Raw genomic sequence first — 21,616 nt, forward strand, 5'->3', positions numbered from 1 at the left:
CCTGAGTTCGCAAGTCGCAAGAAAAAAACTAGGCGACCCCTTTCCATAATGGATCGAGAGTTGCGGCTGAAAAGCATCATATTTGCTCAGGGAATTCGAAAAGGTAAAAAAGAAAATTACAAATTTATACCTATCGAGCTTCGGCTCTTTATTCAATATATCTTGATTTTAGTGCAAGTGATTGAGTATCAGTGTGTAGTGATGTAACAAGTGACCAAATAGTATAAGAGTAAACGACAGGATGAAGAGCACGAGTATGATTGAACATGACACGATGATTCTGATTGTTATAGCATACCACAAAAGTGCAATATACATTATCTTAAATAAAATATAAGGAATATTATATCAGATGGTCACTGTTGTAGTGAGTAAGTGTAGATAGGGTACCGACTTGTGAACAAGCGTAACACACCACTGTACGATACGATATATTATGCTTAAATTTGTATTATTACTACTTTACGATATCTGAATTGGAATAAATAAATATTTGAGTTTTCCCATATTTGATTTTTGATTCTTCTGCTGTAAGTCCATGACAATAGAAATAATTTTTTAAATCCTTGACCCCATTATTCTAGGGAAAAGCGTAAATAGATTCTGAGACGTAACGGTATAACAGGTTATTGCTGCGAGAAATCGGCATACAAGTGAGCTGCAACTTGGCAATGAATTTTTGTTGGAAATTTCGACAGTTTGGATGTTACTAAGATCACTTGATTTATGCATTATATCGACTGAAGTACGGGATGTTAATTGTTTTGTCTGGTTTCCTTGGGGTGCAATTAGTCAAAAAAGGGTGACAAAAATCAAATCTGAGACCAAAAGTCTTTTGCCCAAAAAAAAAGTAAGGCTAACCCCTTTGTGTTTTTGGTGAAAATTTTTGCGATTTTGAAAAGTGCTGAAATCAATGCTTTGGCGCATTATATCGACGTAAATTTGTAAGAAAAATCGATTGGGCGCAGTCCCAAAACGCTGCGATCAACGCATCAAAAGTTACAGCCAAAAAACCAGAACCTAAATTTTCGACATTTTTCAGCAGGTGCTTTTTCGCTCGCCATTTCTCTCCTGTTGGTCCTACGCCCTTTTCGCTGCGATTTCTGAGTTCCTGAGGGTCCAATTGGTCAGCTAAGGGACATTTAAATCGAATCTGAGACCAAAAGTTTTTTGCCCAAAAAAAAAGTAAGGCTAACCCCTTTGTGTTTTTGGCGAAAATTTTCGCGATTTCAAAAAGTGCTGGAATAAATTTTTTGGCGCACTGTATCGACGTAATTTTGCGAGAAAAATCGTTTGGGCGCAGTCCCGAAACGCTGCGATCAACGCATCAGAAGTTACAGCCAAAAAACCAGAACCTGAATTTTCGACATTTTTCAGCAGGTGCTTTTTCGCTCGCCATTTCTCTCCTGTTGGTCCTACGCTCTTTTCGCTGCGATTCCTGAGTTCCTGAGGGTCCAATTGGTCCGCTAAGGGTCATTTAAATCGAATCTGAGAGCAAAAGTTTTTTGCCCAAAAAAAAAGTAAGGCTAACCCCTTTGTGTTTTTGGCGAAAATTTTCGCGATTTTAAAAAGTGCTGGAATCAATTCTTTGGCGCACTATATCGACGTAAGTTTGCGAGAAAAATCGATTGGGCGCAGTCGGAATACGCTGCGATCAACGCATCAAAAGTTACAGCCAAAAAACCAGAACCTGAATTTTCGACATTTTTCAGCAGGTGCTTTTTCGCTCGCCATTTCTCTCCTGTTGGTCCTACGCTCTTTTCGCTGCGATTTCTGAGTTCCTGAGGGTCCAATTGGTCAGCTAAGGGTCATTTAAATCGAATCTGAGACCAAAAGTTTTTTGCCCAAGAAAAAAGTAAGGCTCTGTGTTTTTGGCGAAAATTTTCGCGATTTCAAAAAGTGCTGGAATCAATTCTTTGGCGCACTATATCGACGTAATTTTGCGAGAAAATTCGATTGGGCGCAGTCGGAATACGCTGCGATCAACGCATCAGAAGTTACAGCCAAAAAACCAGAACCTGAATTTTCGACATTTTTCAGCAGGTGCTTTTTCGCTCGCCATTTCTCTCCTGTTGGTCCTACGCCCTTTTCGCTGCGATTTCTGAGTTCCTGAGGGTCCAATTGGTCAGCTGAGGGTCATTTAAATCAAATCTGAGACCAAAAGTTTTTTGCCTAAAAAAAAAGTAAGGCTAACCCCTTTGTGTTTTTGGCGAAAATTTTCGCGATTTTAAAAAGTGCTGGAATCAATTCTTTGGCGCACTATATCGACGTAAGTTTGCGAGAAAAATCGATTGGGCGCAGTCGGAATACGCTGCGATCAACGCATCAAAAGTTACAGCCAAAAAACCAGAACCTGAATTTTCGACATTTTTCAGCAGGTGCTTTTTCGCTCGCCATTTCTCTCCTGTTGGTCCTACGCTCTTTTCGCTGCGATTTCTGAGTTCCTGAGGGTCCAATTGGTCAGCTAAGGGTCATTTAAATCGAATCTGAGACCAAAAGTTTTTTGCCCAAGAAAAAAGTAAGGCTCTGTGTTTTTGGCGAAAATTTTCGCGATTTTAAAAAGTGCTGGAATCAATTCTTTGGCGCACTATATCGACGTAATTTTGCGAGAAAATTCGATTGGGCGCAGTCGGAATACGCTGCGATCAACGCATCAGAAGTTACAGCCAAAAAACCAGAACCTGAATTTTCGACATTTTTCAGCAGGTGCTTTTTCGCTCGCCATTTCTCTCCTGTTGGTCCTACGCCCTTTTCGCTGCGATTTCTGAGTTCCTGAGGGTCCAATTGGTCAGCTAAGGGTCATTTAAATCGAATCTGAGACCAAAAGTTTTTTGCCCAAGAAAAAAGTAAGGCTCTGTGTTTTTGGCGAAAATTTTCGCGATTTTAAAAAGTGCTGGAATCAATTCTTTGGCGCACTATATCGACGTAATTTTGCGAGAAAAATCGATTGGGCGCAGTCGGAATCCGCTACGATCAACGCATCAGAAGTTACAGCCAAAAAACCAGAACCTGAATTTTCGACATTTTTCAGCAGGTGCTTTTTCGCTCGCCATTTCTCTCCTGTTGGCCCTACGCCCTTTTCGCTGCGATTTCTGAGTTCCTGAGGGTCCAAATGGTCAGCTAAGGGTCATTTAAATCAAATCTGAGACTAAAAGTTTTTTGCCCAAAAAAAAGTAAGGCTAACCCCTTTGTGTTTTTGGCGAAAATTTTCGCGATTTCAAAAAGTGCTGGAATCAATTTTTTGGCGCACTGTATCGACGTAATTTTGCGAGAAAAATCGTTTGGGCGCAGTCCCGAAACGCTGCGATCAACGCATCAGAAGTTACAGCCAAAAAACCAGAACCTGAATTTTCGACATTTTTCAGCAGGTGCTTTTTCGCTCGCCATTTCTCTCCTGTTGGTCCTACGCTCTTTTCGTTGCGATTTCTGAGTTCCTGAGGGTCCAATTGGTCAGCTAAGGGTCATTTCAATCGAATCTGAGAGCAAAAGTTTTTTGCCCAAAAAAAAAGTAAGGCTAACCCCTTTGTGTTTTTGGCGAAAATTTTCGCGATTTTAAAAAGTGCTGGAATCAATTCTTTGGCGCACTATATCGACGTAATTTTGCGAGAAAAATCGATTGGGCGCGGTCGGAATACGCTGCGATCAACGCATCAAAAGTTACAGCCAAAAAACCAGAACCTGAATTTTCGACATTTTTCAGCAGGTGCTTTTTCGCTCGCCATTTCTCTCCTGTTGGTCCTACGCCCTTTTCGCTGCGATTTCTGAGTTCCTGAGGGTCCAATTGGTCAGCTAAGGGTCATTTAAATCGAATCTGAGACCAAAAGTTTTTTGCCCAAAAAAAAAGTAAGGCTAACCCCTTTGTGTTTTTGGCGAAAATTTTCGCGATTTCAAAAAGTGCTGGAATCAATTTTTTGGCGCACTGTATCGACGTAATTTTGCGAGAAAAATCGTTTGGGCGCAGTCCCGAAACGCTGCGATCAACGCATCAGAAGTTACAGCCAAAAAACCAGAACCTGAATTTTCGACATTTTTCAGCAGGTGCTTTTTCGCTCGCCATTTCTCTCCTGTTGGTTCTACGCTCTTTTCGCTGCGATTTCTGAGTTCCTGAGGGTCCAATTGGTCAGCTAAGGGTCATTTCAATCGAATCTGAGACCAAAAGTTTTTTGCCCAAGAAAAAAGTAAGGCTCTGTGTTTTTGGCGAAAATTTTCGCGATTTTAAAAAGTGCTGGAATCAATTCTTTAGCGCACTATATCGACGTAATTTTGCGAGAAAAATCGATTGGGCGCAGTCGGAATACGCTGCGATCAACGCATCAAAAGTTACAGCCAAAAAACCAGAACCTGAATTTTCGACATTTTTCAGCAGGTGCTTTTTCGCTCGCCATTTCTCTCCTGTTGGTCCTACGCCCTTTTCGCTGCGATTTCTGAGTTCCTGAGGGTTCAATTGGTCAGCTAACGGTCATTTAAATCGAATCTGAGACCGAAAGTTTTTTGCCCAAAAAAAAAGTAAGGCTAACCCCTTTGTGTTTTTGGCGAAAATTTTCGCGATTTCAAAAAGTGCTGGAATCAATTTTTTGGCGCACTGTATCGACGTAATTTTGCGAGAAAAATCGTTTGGGCGCAGTCCCGAAACGCTGCGATCAACGCATCAGAAGTTACAGCCAAAAAACCAGAACCTGAATTTTCGACATTTTTCAGCAGGTGCTTTTTCGCTCGCCATTTCTCTCCTGTTGGTCCTACGCTCTTTTCGTTGCGATTTCTGAGTTCCTGAGGGTCCAATTGGTCAGCTAAGGGTCATTTCAATCGAATCTGAGAGCAAAAGTTTTTTGCCCAAAAAAAAAGTAAGGCTAACCCCTTTGTGTTTTTGGCGAAAATTTTCGCGATTTTAAAAAGTGCTGGAATCAATTCTTTGGCGCACTATATCGACGTAATTTTGCGAGAAAAATCGATTGGGCGCGGTCGGAATACGCTGCGATCAACGCATCAAAAGTTACAGCCAAAAAACCAGAACCTGAATTTTCGACATTTTTCAGCAGGTGCTTTTTCGCTCGCCATTTCTCTCCTGTTGGTCCTACGCCCTTTTCGCTGCGATTTCTGAGTTCCTGAGGGTCCAATTGGTCAGCTAAGGGTCATTTGAATCGAATCTGAGACCGAAAGTTTTTTGCCCCAAAAAAAAGTAAGGCTAACCCCTTTGTGTTTTTGGCGAAAATTTTCGCGATTTCAAAAAGTGCTGGAATCAATTTTTTGGCGCACTGTATCGACGTAATTTTGCGAGAAAAATCGTTTGGGCGCAGTCCCGAAACGCTGCGATCAACGCATCAGAAGTTACAGCCAAAAAACCAGAACCTGAATTTTCGACATTTTTCAGCAGGTGCTTTTTCGCTCGCCATTTCTCTCCTGTTGGTTCTACGCTCTTTTCGCTGCGATTTCTGAGTTCCTGAGGGTCCAATTGGTCAGCTAAGGGTCATTTCAATCGAATCTGAGACCAAAAGTTTTTTGCCCAAGAAAAAAGTAAGGCTCTGTGTTTTTGGCGAAAATTTTCGCGATTTTAAAAAGTGCTGGAATCAATTCTTTGGCGCACTATATCGACGTAATTTTGCGAGAAAAATCGATTGGGCGCAGTCGGAATACGCTGCGATCAACGCATCAAAAGTTACAGCCAAAAAACCAGAACCTGAATTTTCGACATTTTTCAGCAGGTGCTTTTTCGCTCGCCATTTCTCTCCTGTTGGTCCTACGCTCTTTTCGCTGCGATTTCTGAGTTCCTGAGGGTCCAATTGGTCAGCTAAGGGTCATTTAAATCGAATCTGAGACCAAAAGTTTTTTGCCCAAGAAAAAAGTAAGGCTCTGTGTTTTTGGCGAAAATTTTCGCGAATTCAAAAAGTGCTGGATTCAATTCTTTGGCGCACTATATCGACGTAATTTTGCGAGAAAATTCGATTGGGCGCAGTCGGAATACGCTGCGATCAACGCATCAGAAGTTACAGCCAAAAAACCAGAACCTGAATTTTCGACATTTTTCAGCAGGTGCTTTTTCGCTCGCCATTTCTCTCCTGTTGGTCCTACGCCCTTTTCGCTGCGATTTCTGAGTTCCTGAGGGTCCAATTGGTCAGCTGAGGGTCATTTAAATCAAATCTGAGACCAAAAGTTTTTTGCCTAAAAAAAAAGTAAGGCTAACCCCTTTGTGTTTTTGGCGAAAATTTTCGCGATTTTAAAAAGTGCTGGAATCAATTCTTTGGCGCACTATATCGACGTAAGTTTGCGAGAAAAATCGATTGGGCGCAGTCGGAATACGCTGCGATCAACGCATCAAAAGTTACAGCCAAAAAACCAGAACCTGAATTTTCGACATTTTTCAGCAGGTGCTTTTTCGCTCGCCATTTCTCTCCTGTTGGTCCTACGCTCTTTTCGCTGCGATTTCTGAGTTCCTGAGGGTCCAATTGGTCAGCTAAGGGTCATTTAAATCGAATCTGAGACCAAAAGTTTTTTGCCCAAGAAAAAAGTAAGGCTCTGTGTTTTTGGCGAAAATTTTCGCGATTTTAAAAAGTGCTGGAATCAATTCTTTGGCGCACTATATCGACGTAATTTTGCGAGAAAATTCGATTGGGCGCAGTCGGAATACGCTGCGATCAACGCATCAGAAGTTACAGCCAAAAAACCAGAACCTGAATTTTCGACATTTTTCAGCAGGTGCTTTTTCGCTCGCCATTTCTCTCCTGTTGGTCCTACGCCCTTTTCGCTGCGATTTCTGAGTTCCTGAGGGTCCAATTGGTCAGCTGAGGGTCATTTAAATCAAATCTGAGACCAAAAGTTTTTTGCCTAAAAAAAAAGTAAGGCTAACCCCTTTGTGTTTTTGGCGAAAATTTTCGCGATTTTAAAAAGTGCTGGAATCAATTCTTTGGCGCACTATATCGACGTAAGTTTGCGAGAAAAATCGATTGGGCGCAGTCGGAATACGCTGCGATCAACGCATCAGAAGTTACAGCCAAAAAACCAGAACCTGAATTTTCGACATTTTTCAGCAGGTGCTTTTTCGCTCGCCATTTCTCTCCTGTTGGTCCTACGCCCTTTTCGCTGCGATTTCTGAGTTCCTGAGGGTCCAATTGGTCAGCTAAGGGTCGTTTAAATCGAATCTGAGACCAAAAGTTTTTTGCCCAAGAAAAAAGTAAGGCTCTGTGTTTTTGGCGAAAATTTTCGCGATTTTAAAAAGTGCTGGAATCAATTCTTTGGCGCACTATATCGACGTAATTTTGCGAGAAAAATCGATTGGGCGCAGTCGGAATCCGCTACGATCAACGCATCAGAAGTTACAGCCAAAAAACCAGAACCTGAATTTTCGACATTTTTCAGCAGGTGCTTTTTCGCTCGCCATTTCTCTCCTGTTGGCCCTACGCCCTTTTCGCTGCGATTTCTGAGTTCCTGAGGGTCCAAATGGTCAGCTAAGGGTCATTTAAATCAAATCTGAGACCAAAAGTTTTTTGCCCAAAAAAAAGTAAGGCTAACCCCTTTGTGTTTTTGGCGAAAATTTTCGCGATTTCAAAAAGTGCTGGAATCAATTTTTTGGCGCACTGTATCGACGTAATTTTGCGAGAAAAATCGATTGGGCGCAGTCCCGAAACGCTGCGATCAACGCATCAGAAGTTACAGCCAAAAAACCAGAACCTGAATTTTCGACATTTTTCAGCAGGTGCTTTTTCGCTCGCCATTTCTCTCCTGTTGGTCCTACGCTCTTTTCGCTGCGATTTCTGAGTTCCTGAGGGTCCAATTGGTCAGCTAAGGGTCATTTCAATCGAATCTGAGACCAAAAGTTTTTTGCCCAAGAAAAAAGTAAGGCTCTGTGTTTTTGGCGAAAATTTTCGCGATTTTAAAAAGTGCTGGAATCAATTCTTTGGCGCACTATATCGACGTAATTTTGCGAGAAAAATCGATTGGGCGCAGTCGGAATACGCTGCGATCAACGCATCAAAAGTTACAGCCAAAAAACCAGAACCTGAATTTTCGACATTTTTCAGCAGGTGCTTTTTCGCTCGCCATTTCTCTCCTGTTGGTCCTACGCTCTTTTCGCTGCGATTTCTGAGTTCCTGAGGGTCCAATTGGTCGGATAAGGGTCATTTAAATCGAATCTGAGAGCAAAATTTATTTGCCCAAAAAAAAAGTAAGGCCCCTTTGTGTTTTTGGCGAAAATTTTCGCGATTTCAAAAAGTGCTGAAATCAATTTTTTGGCGCACTGTATCGACGTAATTTTGCGAGAAAAATCGATTGGGCGCAGTCCCGAAACGCTGCGATCAACGCATCAGAAGTTACAGCCAAAAAACCAGAACCTGAATTTTCGACATTTTTCAGCAGGTGCTTTTTCGCTCGCCAGTTTTCTCCTGTTGGTCCTACGCTCTTTTCGCTGCGATTTCTGAGTTCCTGAGGGTCCAATTGGTCAGCTAAGGGTCATTTCAATCGAATCTGAGAGCAAAAGTTTTTTGCCCAAAAAAAAAGTAAGGCTAACCCCTTTGTGTTTTTGGCGAAAATTTTCGCGATTTTAAAAAGTGCTGGAATCAATTCTTTGGCGCACTATATCGACGTAAGTTTGCGAGAAAAATCGATTGGGCGCAGTCGGAATACGCTGCGATTAACGCATCAAAAGTTACAGCCAAACAACCAGAACCTGAATTTTCGACATTTTTCAGCAGGTGCTTTTTCGCTCGCCATTTCTCTCCTGTTGGTCCTACGCTCTTTTCGCTGCGATTTCTGAGTTCCTGAGGGTCCAATTGGTCAGCTAAGGGTCATTTAAATCGAATCTGAGAGCAAAAGTTTTTTGCCCAAAAAAAAAGTAAGGCTAACCCCTTCGTCTTTTTGGCTAAAATTTTCGCGATTTTAAAAAGTGCTGGAATCAATTTTTTGGCGCACTGTATCGACGTAATTTTGCGAGAAAAATCGATTGGGCGCAGTCCCGGAACGCTGCGATCAACGCATCAGAAGTTACAGCCAAAAAACCAGAACCTGAATTTTCGACATTTTTCAGCAGGTGCTTTTTCGCTCGCCATTTCTCTCCTGTTGGTCCTACGCCCTTTTCGCTGCGATTTCTGAGTTCCTGAGGGTCCAATTGGTCAGCTGAGGGTCATTTAAATCAAATCTGAGACCAAAAGTTTTTTGCCTAAAAAAAAAGTAAGGCTAACCCCTTTGTGTTTTTGGCGAAAATTTTCGCGATTTTAAAAAGTGCTGGAATCAATTCTTTGGCGCACTATATCGACGTAAGTTTGCGAGAAAAATCGATTGGGCGCAGTCGGAATACGCCGCGATCAACGCATCAGAAGTTACAGCCAAAAAACCAGAACCTGAATTTTCGACATTTTTCAGCAGGTGCTTTTTCGCTCGCCATTTCTCTCCTGTTGGTCCTACGCCCTTTTCGCTGCGATTTCTGAGTTCCTGAGGGTCCAATTGGTCAGCTAAGGGTCATTTAAATCGAATCTGAGACCAAAAGTTTTTTGCCCAAGAAAAAAGTAAGGCTCTGTGTTTTTGGCGAAAATTTTCGCGATTTTAAAAAGTGCTGGAATCAATTCTTTGGCGCACTATATCGACGTAATTTTGCGAGAAAAATCGATTGGGCGCAGTCGGAATCCGCTGCGATCAACGCATCAGAAGTTACAGCCAAAAAACCAGAACCTGAATTTTCGACATTTTTCAGCAGGTGCTTTTTCGCTCGCCATTTCTCTCCTGTTGGCCCTACGCCCTTTTCGCTGCGATTTCTGAGTTCCTGAGGGTCCAATTGGTCAGCTAAGGGTCATTTAAATCAAATCTGAGACCAAAAGTTTTTTGCCCAAAAAAAAGTAAGGCTAACCCCTTTGTGTTTTTGGCGAAAATTTTCGCGATTCCAAAAAGTGCTGGAATCAATTTTTTGGCGCACTGTATCGACGTAATTTTGCGAGAAAAATCGATTGGGCGCAGTCCCGAAACGCTGCGATCAACGCATCAGAAGTTACAGCCAAAAAACCAGAACCTGAATTTTCGACATTTTTCAGCAGGTGCTTTTTCGCTCGCCATTTCTCTCCTGTTGGTCCTACGCTCTTTTCGCTGCGATTTCTGAGTTCCTGAGGGTCCAATTGGTCAGCTAAGGGTCATTTCAATCGAATCTGAGACCAAAAGTTTTTTGCCCAAGAAAAAAGTAAGGCTCTGTGTTTTTGGCGAAAATTTTCGCGATTTTAAAAAGTGCTGGAATCAATTCTTTGGCGCACTATATCGACGTAATTTTGCGAGAAAAATCGATTGGGCGCAGTCGGAATACGCTGCGATCAACGCATCAAAAGTTACAGCCAAAAAACCAGAACCTGAATTTTCGACATTTTTCAGCAGGTGCTTTTTCGCTCGCCATTTCTCTCCTGTTGGTCCTACGCTCTTTTCGCTGCGATTTCTGAGTTCCTGAGGGTACAATTGGTCAGCTAAGGGTCATTTCAATCGAATCTGAGAGCAAAAGTTTTTTGCCCAAAAAAAAAGTAAGGCTAACCCCTTTGTGTTTTTGGCGAAAATTTTCGCGATTTTAAAAAGTGCTGGAATCAATTCTTTGGCGCACTATATCGACGTAAGTTTGCGAGAAAAATCGATTGGGCGCAGTCGGAATACGCTGCGATCAACGCATCAAAAGTTACAGCCAAAAAACCAGAACCTGAATTTTCGACATTTTTCAGCAGGTGCTTTTTCGCTCGCCATTTCTCTCCTGTTGGTCCTACGCCCTTTTCGCTGCGATTTCTGAGTTCCTGAGGGTCCAATTGGTCAGCTAAGGGTCATTTGAATCGAATCTGAGACCAAAAGTTTTTTGCTCAAAAAAAAAGTATGGCTAACCCCTATGTGTTTTTGGCGAAAATTTTCGCGATTTTAAAAAGTGCTGGAATCAATTCTTTGGCGCACTATATCGACGTAATTTTGCGAGAAAAATCGATTGGGCGCAGTCGGAATACGCTGCGATTAACGCATCATAAGTCACAGCCAAAAAACCAGAACCTGAATTTTCGACATTTTTCTGCAGGTGCTTTTTCGCTCGCCATTTCTCTCCTGTTGGTCCTACGCTCTTTTCGCTGCGATTTCTGAGTTCCTGAGGGTCCAATTGGTCAGATAAGGGTCATTTAAATCGAATCTGAGACCAAAAGTTTTTTGCCCAAAAAAAAAGTAAGGCTAACCCCTTTGTGTTTTTGGCGAAAATTTTTGCGATTTTGAAAAGTACTGGAATCAATCCTTTGGCGCACTATATCGACGTTTCTTTGCGAGGAAAATCGATTGGGCGCAGTCGGACCACGCTGCGAGCAGCAGATCACAAGTTACTGACGAAAAACGAGAAATCCCCTTCGGAACTTCTGAGCTTTTGCTCCTACGAGGTTTCAATGTTTTTTTTTTTTGGTTATCTCGCGATGTACTTAGTCTCGAAACGGTCGTATAAATCGATTCCTAAACCAAAATTTTCGGGCTTCAAAATCGTCTAAAAAGGAAGGCTAACCCCTTTTTTTTCTATCTAAAATTAGCCGATTGTCAAAAATGATAAAATTGATGTATTGATACCCTATGTCGACCTTACGTTGCCAGAGCATTCGATTGCGCGTGGTTTAAAGACGCTGTAAGCAGCGGGTCGAAAGGTACTTCCGAAATCCTACACTTCTTACCATCATTTCAAAGAGGAGGGGGAAATAAATCACAATCACACAGGTACAAAGTGTTAGTGTCAGCTCATTTAATATGCCACTATTTCAGTACAAGTGTTCTAGTGTGAGTGTATAGTACTTCAACAAGTTGTTAAATAGTATACAACGGAAATGCACACAGAGATACAACATTATGAATTAACATCACGTAATGATTACAACGTACATACTAGGGAAATAAAGTGTCATGTATTTTAAGCAGGATCTGAACAGTGTTGTATCATGTAGATTCAGCAGTTTGTGAATAGTTGTAGATCCAATACCGTAGAGGTGCAATCTTTATCTGCAGGAAACGATATCTGTGACATAGTATAATATCATTACAATTTGATTTATTTCGCATTGAAATGAATAAAATAATCAGCCAATTTGTTTGTTTAATCTTTTTATTCTCTGAATTTTTGTTCATATTTCAAATTTGAAATCTCTTACTCCAGATTTCGCTTTGATTTCGCGTTCATGTGGTGTGATGAAGGTCATTTGAATCGATTCTCATCGTTAAATGAAAAGGTTCTGGCACCAACAGAGGAATATATGCACATTGAACACCTTTTCCTTTTTTTAGTAGAAATTTGATCCAGTTTGAATAATGCTACAGTTAATTCATTAGGGCATCATATCGACGTAACGTTGCTAGAGGAATTCTTTGTATGCGGTTGGAAGCGACTGCAACCAACAGATCAAAAGTTGTTATCCCACAAGAAAAACAATAAATTTTCACACATTTTCTTTACATTTTTTCAGCTGTTGGTCCTACGATGCTGTGATTGCCAATCCTGAATTTTGCCGGCCAATTACTCTGAAATGGGTCATTGTATTCGATTCTGGGACAGTCAATTATCCAGCCCTAAAATTTTAGAAAAAAGATGGCTCTGGAATAGTCCTTTTGAATTTCCGCAGTTGAAAATTTGCTGAATCTCTAGGGAAGGAATGTCATTTTCATTAGGATTTTCTTCTAAAACTCCGAGTTATTTTGAAGTAGGGTTTACATCCACTGCCAAATGATATATTGTTTGTACGTCCTTTTCCACAAAGTGTTGCTATAAAGACGTTTAATTTGTTATTTTTGAGTCTTATTGGTCGTCATCATTTGAAGAAGTTCCGAGTTTTTGTTAATTGTCAGACTTCAGCAGCGAATGGTGTGTGTCAGCCGAGTTACAACAAGAATTTTGTTATTGCTACTGTAAATTTTTATATTTGTGTATTCCATGTGGCATAAAAGTATAAAATGGTAACGATTAAATATTTTTGAAGTGTTGTTGATTGGTAAATAGTCTTAGTATGTTGATCAGTAATATTATATAAAGGTGTATTTCCTCCCAGATGAATGTACAACAGTGTTCAAGATAAGCACCGTCATTATCACCTTCAATGTTTCTTTGTCGGAATAAATGAAAACTTTTACAAAAGATCTGATTCTACTTGCTTTGCAGTTACACCCTCAAATACTTCAGTTACAATACACAAATTTCTCATTCGATCGATCACACCCATTTAATGTATTGAATAAACTTGTCAAAGTACCTCTCATGAAAAAAGCCCCGTTTATCGTACTGCTGATTATCTAATCTGACAGAAGCTTGACCGTCAAAATCATTCGTATTCTGAACTGTACGCACAATTAACATGCCGTCTTAGAACGATCCCGGAGTTCCCGAGCTCTTGCGTAAAGAGTGGCATTGTGTCCCGACCATGAGGAGTGGGTACTGGCAGGGAGGGAAAATAATATTGACAATAGAAAAAAACGTTTTATTTTCATCTCGACTTAAATTAGATTACAATTTGATTTGCAAAAAAGGTGAGAACGACGAAAGCCTGACCGATGAAGTAATGACGCAGTAATACGCTGAACCAGACGCCTCTGGCTGACTGCGGTGACTTCGACGATGGAGCACGTCCCTCCGCCCGAGGTCCTTGGTTCGACCCGATTGAGCGAGGCGATCGGTTGGCCGACTGACCAGTCAAAACTCCGTCGCGAATTGAGCATCGATTGACATGGTGCAACTTTGCGACTGGGCACTGAGAGAAAAGAGAAGGAGGGCAGTAAATCGAATTCGACACATTCCTACGGGCCAAATTATACACTGTCAGAATAATTAACTTGTTGAGTGATTTACTTGAGGAACCATATGATCCTAAGAGAACGTTAAATTAGTCGTTTTAAATGCCGGTTATTCGGAAAAAAATTTAAAACGCCGACTTCTTTGATCGTCTACGTATTGATCGATTTGAAGAAGCAAAAAAAATTATTGAAGATAGAAGTCAACGAAAGTACAGATGCTCAGAGTCTGAGCGAAACGCAAATAGCTGTACATTGAACGATACTAGGATTTTCGGTCGATTGAGCATCGGACTCAGTTACTGTAAAGTAAAGTCATTTTCATAGAATGATATGTATGTAGAACGTTCGAAAGTGACTGGAATGCAGCCATACGTACCAATCGAATCAGTCCTGGAACGTTGCGGGAGATTTTTAAATGTTTTCATAACTAGTCCAAAGATGATTTTGTATTCATTGGTACATCTCGCTGGATGGAGATAATTGCACGATTGGTTCGGCGTGGTCCATTCGATCGTTGTTATCTACCGGAGTGAAACTGGCCTTTGTCTTCTGTTGCGGAGCTACAACATGAGAGGGATTTTTTTTGTTTCATTCCTTTTTCGACGTAATCTAAGTGGCACATCCAGTAGCCTCAGCAAAGCCCTATAGAAAACGAGCGAGCACGCTGACTCGAAAACTCGAGGCACTGCACGAGCTGTTTCTTCCAGCTGATTCTCCGGGACACCTGACTCCATCCGGAGCGCGTCGTCTCTCGGGCACAAACGGCGTCCTTGGAATCGTCGTTCTGGTTAGGGTAAAAAAACAGTGATAAACCCGCGGAACGTCGGTCAGACACTAGCTGTGCGACTGTCGTCACGGTGGCGGTTGCCTACCGGTACCGGACCTGTGCAGCCGGACTTATTTACGCAGATAAACAAGGCAGATATTAGGAAACAAACGTAAGCGTGACGTTGATGGTTATCAACGGGCGAGTCTAGATGTCCGAAGGTGAGGCGTGTCCTTAGGATGGCCTTTCTTATCAAGATACTTCTCGAGGACATCTCGTTGAGCAATGGCTCCACCCACTCATCCATGATCCGTGGTACCTACCTCGTGCCTCGACGCCTCCAGCCATCAAGGAGACTTTGAACGGGCAGCCGAAGTAGTTCTCGAGCAACGCAGTATCTCTACACAGCTCTGATCCGGCACTCACACAGCCTTAATTGCACTGTACGTACACGATTCCTTTGCGTTGGACGAGATGCGGAACGTACCGGGAAGCCGCGATATTCCATTTAAGGAGAACGGCGTGAGGTTACTTTTGATAAATGGGAAAAACACATCTTGTTATTGTTACCTCTGGGAAAGGCAAATTGTTTTGCCAACGAGTAAACGGCAGTTCCAGCATTGTGGAACTCAGTTTTGGTTTGTTCGTCATTAGCAAGTGACAATCTAGCACCACAAAAATTAATGGATTGTTATTTTTCGTTAAGTAATGCGGTTGTTGAACGGTCTAAAGTCAAGCTGTTGCCAAATCCGCTTACACTTCAAAAGGGAATATCCTTCTGTATAAGCATGCTAGATTTTTACGACATTTGGTCATAGAACATTGACGGAAGTTGATACAGTTGATAAGGATCTTTTCTAATTATTTGGACACCCAACAATTGTTCCGGACTTGGAACTTGGACTTGAAACACTACCAGGAATTACTGTCAAAGATTATGAAGCTCCAATCCTACCAAGCAAGATGGTTCTTCTCCAGACCGTGAGAAAAATGATGGCTTTCGCAAAACCATTGAAGCGGACTGAATCTCTAAAATTTTACTCGTTTTTTAAGTGATACTTATACTGATCCCTTTCGGCTGCAGTGAATATGAAAGAGGAGTTAAAGTTGCGGATGTGGCAGAACTGGACGTCTCGGAATCGAAACCTTAGTGAAACGTAGCTGGAAGCGTATTCCGGTCCAAGATCAGGAAGCTGGGTTGATTGCAAGTCGGAAGCAGATATATGTACATACATCCACCCGACACTCCGATCCGGAGACCCCGAAGCAGGACCCGTTTTCCGAGATCAGAAGGCTAGCTCGGTGGACGCTGATCTGGTGAATTCACCGGTTGGAATTAATCCATTGGATGTCTACCCGGAGCCACCGTGTATATAGCGTAATATCAGTAGGTACTCGCATTGTGAAGTTGTGTAAGAAAGTTTACCGCGGTTGGAAGGCGAGCACGCCTCGGTGTGCGGAGGGGCCAGTCGCCCTTGCCGAGGAGCCCGAGGCGCGGGCGTGGGCCTTTCACTCTCTGCCATCCGCATCGCTGAGGAGCGAGGTGGATAAGGACCGCTCGCCGGGCCCGTTCTTGGGCCCAGAGACCCAGGGACCCAGGGACCCAGGGACCCAGTCGCTCCGCTCGCTCTCCGGCAGCGCCACCCTTCGCCAACCACGTTGTACTCGCGATTGGATCTTTTTCTTATTATTTTGGCGAAGGCCGCACGGCGTCGGTGCCCGGACAACACGTCTGGCATTTTTCGTCGTGCAATTATATCTTCTTGTCTCTCTGTATCACGGAAGGCCGATTCTGGTTTCACCGCTGAAATTGCGAGAAAACGAAGGCCTGACCTCCGCGAGGAGTTTGAAATTACTCCGGCCGATGCGGCGCGGGTTGTTTACCACTTGTATAAATCAACGTCTGTACGCGAAAGTTTACCGGCCATACTTCGTCCTCCTGACGCGATGCTGCAGAAGACATTTAACTTCGAACGAACTCGTTGCCGGCCACTATTTCGGCCGATGTCTTACGAACATTGTACGCAGCATAGACGAAATTTCCTCGTTTAATTGTCCCTATAGTTGCCTCTCCCACCTCCCGACCTTTCTTTCACTTTTACGCAATCTCTAACTTTAAATTAGTCTTTTCTTTATTACTCTCTCGCACAGATCACGTCTCACTTTCATACCCGTGCTGCACTTAAATACCTATGCGTGTGATGATGGATCTGCAGCTTTTCACGCCATTACTTTCCACACTCTCGAGTCATGGAAGCTTTGAACCTTTTCACCTCATTCTAACGGTCTAAAACATTCCAAAAGGTTTGCCTCCTTAACGATTCATTGCCACGTCAAATTTTATTCCAGACTTGTCGTTCATTCGCTTCAACCTGTCCAGTAAATACGCTCGGTACTTTTATTTTTTTTTAACGGTTTCCTGAACCCATTACGATCTTGAAGAAAGAAATCCAGTCCTTTGCCCTTTCATGAGAAAATAGGCGATCAGCTGTTGCTTGGATTTTGGATTTTGAGGTCGTAATTTATTCATAAGCCGACCTTTTCGTTAACGAACGCACCGTGGGTTATTTAAATTTCATGAAATTCAGTTTTGACTTTGACATCGACGTCTCCTCCATCAGATCTGCGTCGACGTAGACACGGACCAAAGGTTATTCGCACTGATCGCGAGATGTACGAGGGGGGCTTTGGGGCCCTTCTAACGGGCGGTGAGCAGCGAACTCCTCTTTGATCTCCGTGGTTAGAATCAATTACATAAATCCATGGATACTTTCAGAATATCGAAGAAATTATGGGGCGATTGCACGAGGAATCGGCGCGCAGCACCCGCCCTGGTGCCCCGCAGGTCGACCCAGCTTTACCATCATGGGCGAAACGGGGGCACGTGGACCCAGCCTCTCACGTGGAATATCTTCGTAGTCGTTACTTTTGCGAACGGCGATAATATTCGCGCGTGAAGTACGCGGAGGCATTCCGTAACCGCGTCGAATTTCCTCAAGTCGTGCCTGAGAGTCGAGACTCACAATCAGAGGCCGGAGTATCCGCACTCCTGCCTGGGATTAAATGCATTAAAGAGAAATTAAAACGCCCCCCTCGCAATTCACGGCCGCAACTGTCAAATTACATTAACGTTATTTTCGCCCTGTCAGTCCACGCGATAAACCGTAAGACGATGGTCCGCAGGTGTCGGAACGAAATTGGTCTGCAGCCCGGTTTCGTATTTCGTGAAGACTCGAAATTCCCCCATCACCGCGTCTCGCTCTCGTCCGGAATTTAATCACGAAGTTTGCGGTTAGGCAAACTACGTGGCAATAATATTTAAGTTATTCGTTTGCGGTGCGTGCCTAGTGGGTATGTGTGAACTCCGGGCTGTGTTCCTCATTCTGGTACACACATTATCTAGCCAGGCACGTAGGTGCGTTATGGACAGAGATTGCTGTCAGTCAAAAATGACACAGCAAACGGCTGGCAATCATCCCGCGAACAGCTCTCCAAGGCCAGGAATATCAACACGCCTTGAAATTCTTCGTTTCAAATTGCAAGGATAGACTTTCGAGGTCCGACCATAACTTGACCTGTATATAATATACATTTATATCGCGTGCCATCTGATATAACATGTGTAACACTAATATTGCACCGTTTTCTCTTGTGGGGTACCTGATTCATCCACAAGACGCTCGCCGAATCGATCTGAGTTTCAAAAATTTTGTCACGCCTCACGCTTCGCCTTCCCCTGTAGCCGATAAAATGAAATACCCTATAACTTTTTTTTAGGAATCCTCATACCGAATGAATTATATTTTATCGTTGTAATTCCCACATATTTCGTCAGGGAAAACCAGCGGATATAGTCAATTATGTATGGAAAGAATACGATTTCTCTTCACTGACGAGATTTTCCGATTCAGTGAAACGTTGTTTTTTTCTCAACGCTTCACTTCGTTACCGTACAAATTTTGTAATCATCATCGCTAAGTCATCACACTCTTCGCTTTGAATGCCGTGATGATACAGCGTTCATCTGGATGGCGGAAATAAATTAACACCTGCAACTTTAAGGCAATCAATTAAGACAGATTGCGACGCAAAGTCGTGTTAATTGATTATCGAAGTCGTTTTTTGTCCGGACATTTCATTTGCAAAGCTCATAGATTTGCGAAATATTTGCAACGATTCTAAAGCCAATCATGGGAACGATCGCAAAATCATTATAAAAAAATACTTACAAGCAAAACTTTGGTGTATAATTTCTCATCATACGGTCTGAGGCAGGGAAATCTTGTCAGGTTATGAATCCGTGAATCGTGTATCAAACTGGATTCGAATTGATCATACGAGATGATAACCGAATTATTTGTAAAATTTCAATTAATCGTATAACGATATTACGCGTTCACCGAAGACTTGGTTTTCGGTTTTGAATTTCCGGTGATTCGATATCTGATTAATGTTACCTTGAACGAATTTTGTCTGCGAGTATAATAAGAGGCTTCGACATTGCTTGTCACTGTAATAAACGAACCGCAGGGAAATTCCAATATAAATCTTATGTACCTATTAAAATGGAAGTTGGCTCGCTCGTCCGTAGGAATACTGCACTGCAACTATCAGGACAGTATTTCAATGTACAGTTAGAGATAGACTGAATGCTGGATGTTGGATGTTGTAAGGTACATTGAGCGAGGAGAAGAGAGGAGAGGAGCGCAGAGGAGAGGAGAGGAGAGGAAAGGGGAAGCGAAGCGAAGCACTAACTCTCGCGATATCGGGGCGAGTGTATCGCTCGCTACTTCCCCATGTGCCACGCCTGCATGGAGTCCCCACACACGACAATGCACCAAGAGCTTATTATGCACCGTAAGACCTGCGGTGCAATCCTGTATATCGAAGCTGAAAACCCATACGAATAACCAGCTCCGTTCGCATCTTCGTGTCCTGAACAAACCGGCACGAATGGTATGGTGGTACGAGAGCGGCATTTGTACCTTACCTCGGCATCTGTCCTTTTCCGCTTTTGACAAGATCTCACCGCACGTGTTGATTTATTGTTCCATGCTCTATCTATCCTCGGTTACTCTATGACTTCGTTCTTGTATTTATAAGCCGGTTTTTCGATTGGAAGGCACCAATATTTTAAGTGATCGTTCTACGCTTCATTGATTCCATAGAGCGAATTACGAATCCTTTATTCAACGATTAATCGATGCACTGCGTGAAGTCAATGAATCAAGGAATCAACTCATAATTCTCTTTCCAGGTCAAACGGTTTTTTTTCTTCTAATATTTAACTATGCGGCTTCAAAATTTTTGCTGTAAACGGTAACTGGGAAGGTATAGCACAGAGAAATTATCCAATTGTCGATCGGCAAAAAGGAGGACAAAAGTTTGATCCTGGAATTAATCTCTGTCTTAAAATAGTTCTTCCATGATTATTGCACGATGTTTTTTCCCCTCACAAATTTTGGCTCAACCGTAATCATGAACGAAAATTCCGTGTAGCGGAACTGGGCTACAATGACGTGTTTTTGTCGACTTTGCTACACCGACACACATCAAACCGTACGTCGACTTGTCACTAAGAGGCCATGAGTAGTAGAGGAAATGCCGAAGGATTATATTCACGAACTAATTAATTTGTCATCAAACGGCTAAATAATATTTGTCCACCGTCCGTGAGTTATTGAGCAATACGGCAGACACCGTTAAAAAAAAAATTCATCGATGAAATCGATCAAACAACCGGGCGCGTCGAGTCGTTTAAAATTTGACGTTATCAAGCATGAGACAGCTGAAAATCGAGAATTTCGAGACGCTTTCTTTACGATTGAAAAAAAAAAAAATACATATTTGGTGTAAGAATTAGACAGACGTATTTTGATTAAAAGGCAGTGATCGTGTGTCGCGGGTGGAACGATTTTGCTTTCTTTTCGGAATGAAAGTCTGGAGCGAAATCGAGAATTAGTTTCGCTCGCACAGCCTTAAAAAGATAGGTTTGTAGATTGAAAAAGTAGAATGAAAGCAGGAGTGGAATAAACAAAAACATCACATCCTCAACAGGAGCCAGTGTTTTGGCCACACGAGCTGCGGTAGCCAAGTAAACAAGGAGCGAAACTAATTTAAAAAATACGCTCGATGACTGTCAGTCAGCTGTGCCTCAAATAAGAACTTACATATGTTTTTGTACTGTTATAGATACGGTAATATAACTATATAAAGCGTCAGCTATAACTTGTTTACCGTGGTATGTTGCACTTTGAAGCTTGTATTGTAAAGTTGCCAGTAAAAAAAAAATGAAAAAAAAAAAAATTGAAACAAAACACACACATACGAAGAATGAAACAGAACTGAGATGTGTGGAAAGAAACCTGAAAGGTTTTGTACACTGTATACGAATAATATGGAATCGGTATACTCACACGTTATAGCAGGAGCTAATGTGTATTGATATCTTGTTGCGTTTTTTGCCTATCAATGCGGTTATGCTGTCGGAATAGTAGGAATGCGCGGCGGTGAGAATGAATTCCTTAAAATAATTCGAATAATCGTGTAGCGTGCATGTTGAGTGGAATATCGATCAGCCGCAATCTGCAGAAGTTATGCAATTTATCTGAAACAGAAACTGGTATGAAGACACTTTCAAGCAATCAGGCTGGTTGCTTTAACGAAGGGCAAAAAACAAAAAAAAAAAAAAACAATGATTAATGCAATCCTTATGATTATCGTATTGGTGATCAATGCGCAGAATGTTGTGATGTTTTTTTGCCCGAAACAGTGCAAGTCGATTTCGAGACACGAACAGACAGCTGGGCGGATCCTGTGAGACAGTGATATGGTGGGTAATAGGCAATTATTCAACGATACGGTGAATTGAACGCCTGTAATCGCGGGCTGCAATAACGGCCTCGGTATGTGGTGGAATTAACGTTTTTTTCTCCTTCCAACTTTCCGCAAGATAATACCGCGCGTATTTCAATCCCTTCTAAACGACACGTAACGTTTTTATCTTCAGCAGCTTGTTATACAGCTACTGCAACGCTGGATATCAGAGGATCGTCGGAACAGCTTCAGATAATTCCAACGCCTTTTGAGCAATCTACATCAGGAGAAACC

At 42.3% G+C, this 21,616-nt stretch overlaps 1 long non-coding RNA gene across 1 annotated transcript; it reads right to left on the reverse strand.

Annotated features, from left to right (window-relative positions):
* Positions 1-11,761: 11,761 nt before the first annotated feature.
* Positions 11,762-21,068, reverse strand: LOC124308338 (uncharacterized). Its single transcript, XR_006908968.1, has 3 exons — positions 20,923-21,068; positions 12,111-12,344; positions 11,762-11,977 (listed from the first exon to the last, which is right to left on the reverse strand). It is a non-coding gene; the product is annotated as an uncharacterized LOC124308338 (long non-coding RNA).
* Between the last annotated feature and the right edge of the window lie 548 nt (positions 21,069-21,616).

The sequence above is a fragment of the Neodiprion virginianus genome, chromosome 1, assembly GCF_021901495.1.
Source record: "Neodiprion virginianus isolate iyNeoVirg1 chromosome 1, iyNeoVirg1.1, whole genome shotgun sequence".
Lineage (NCBI taxonomy): Eukaryota > Metazoa > Arthropoda > Insecta > Hymenoptera > Diprionidae > Neodiprion > Neodiprion virginianus.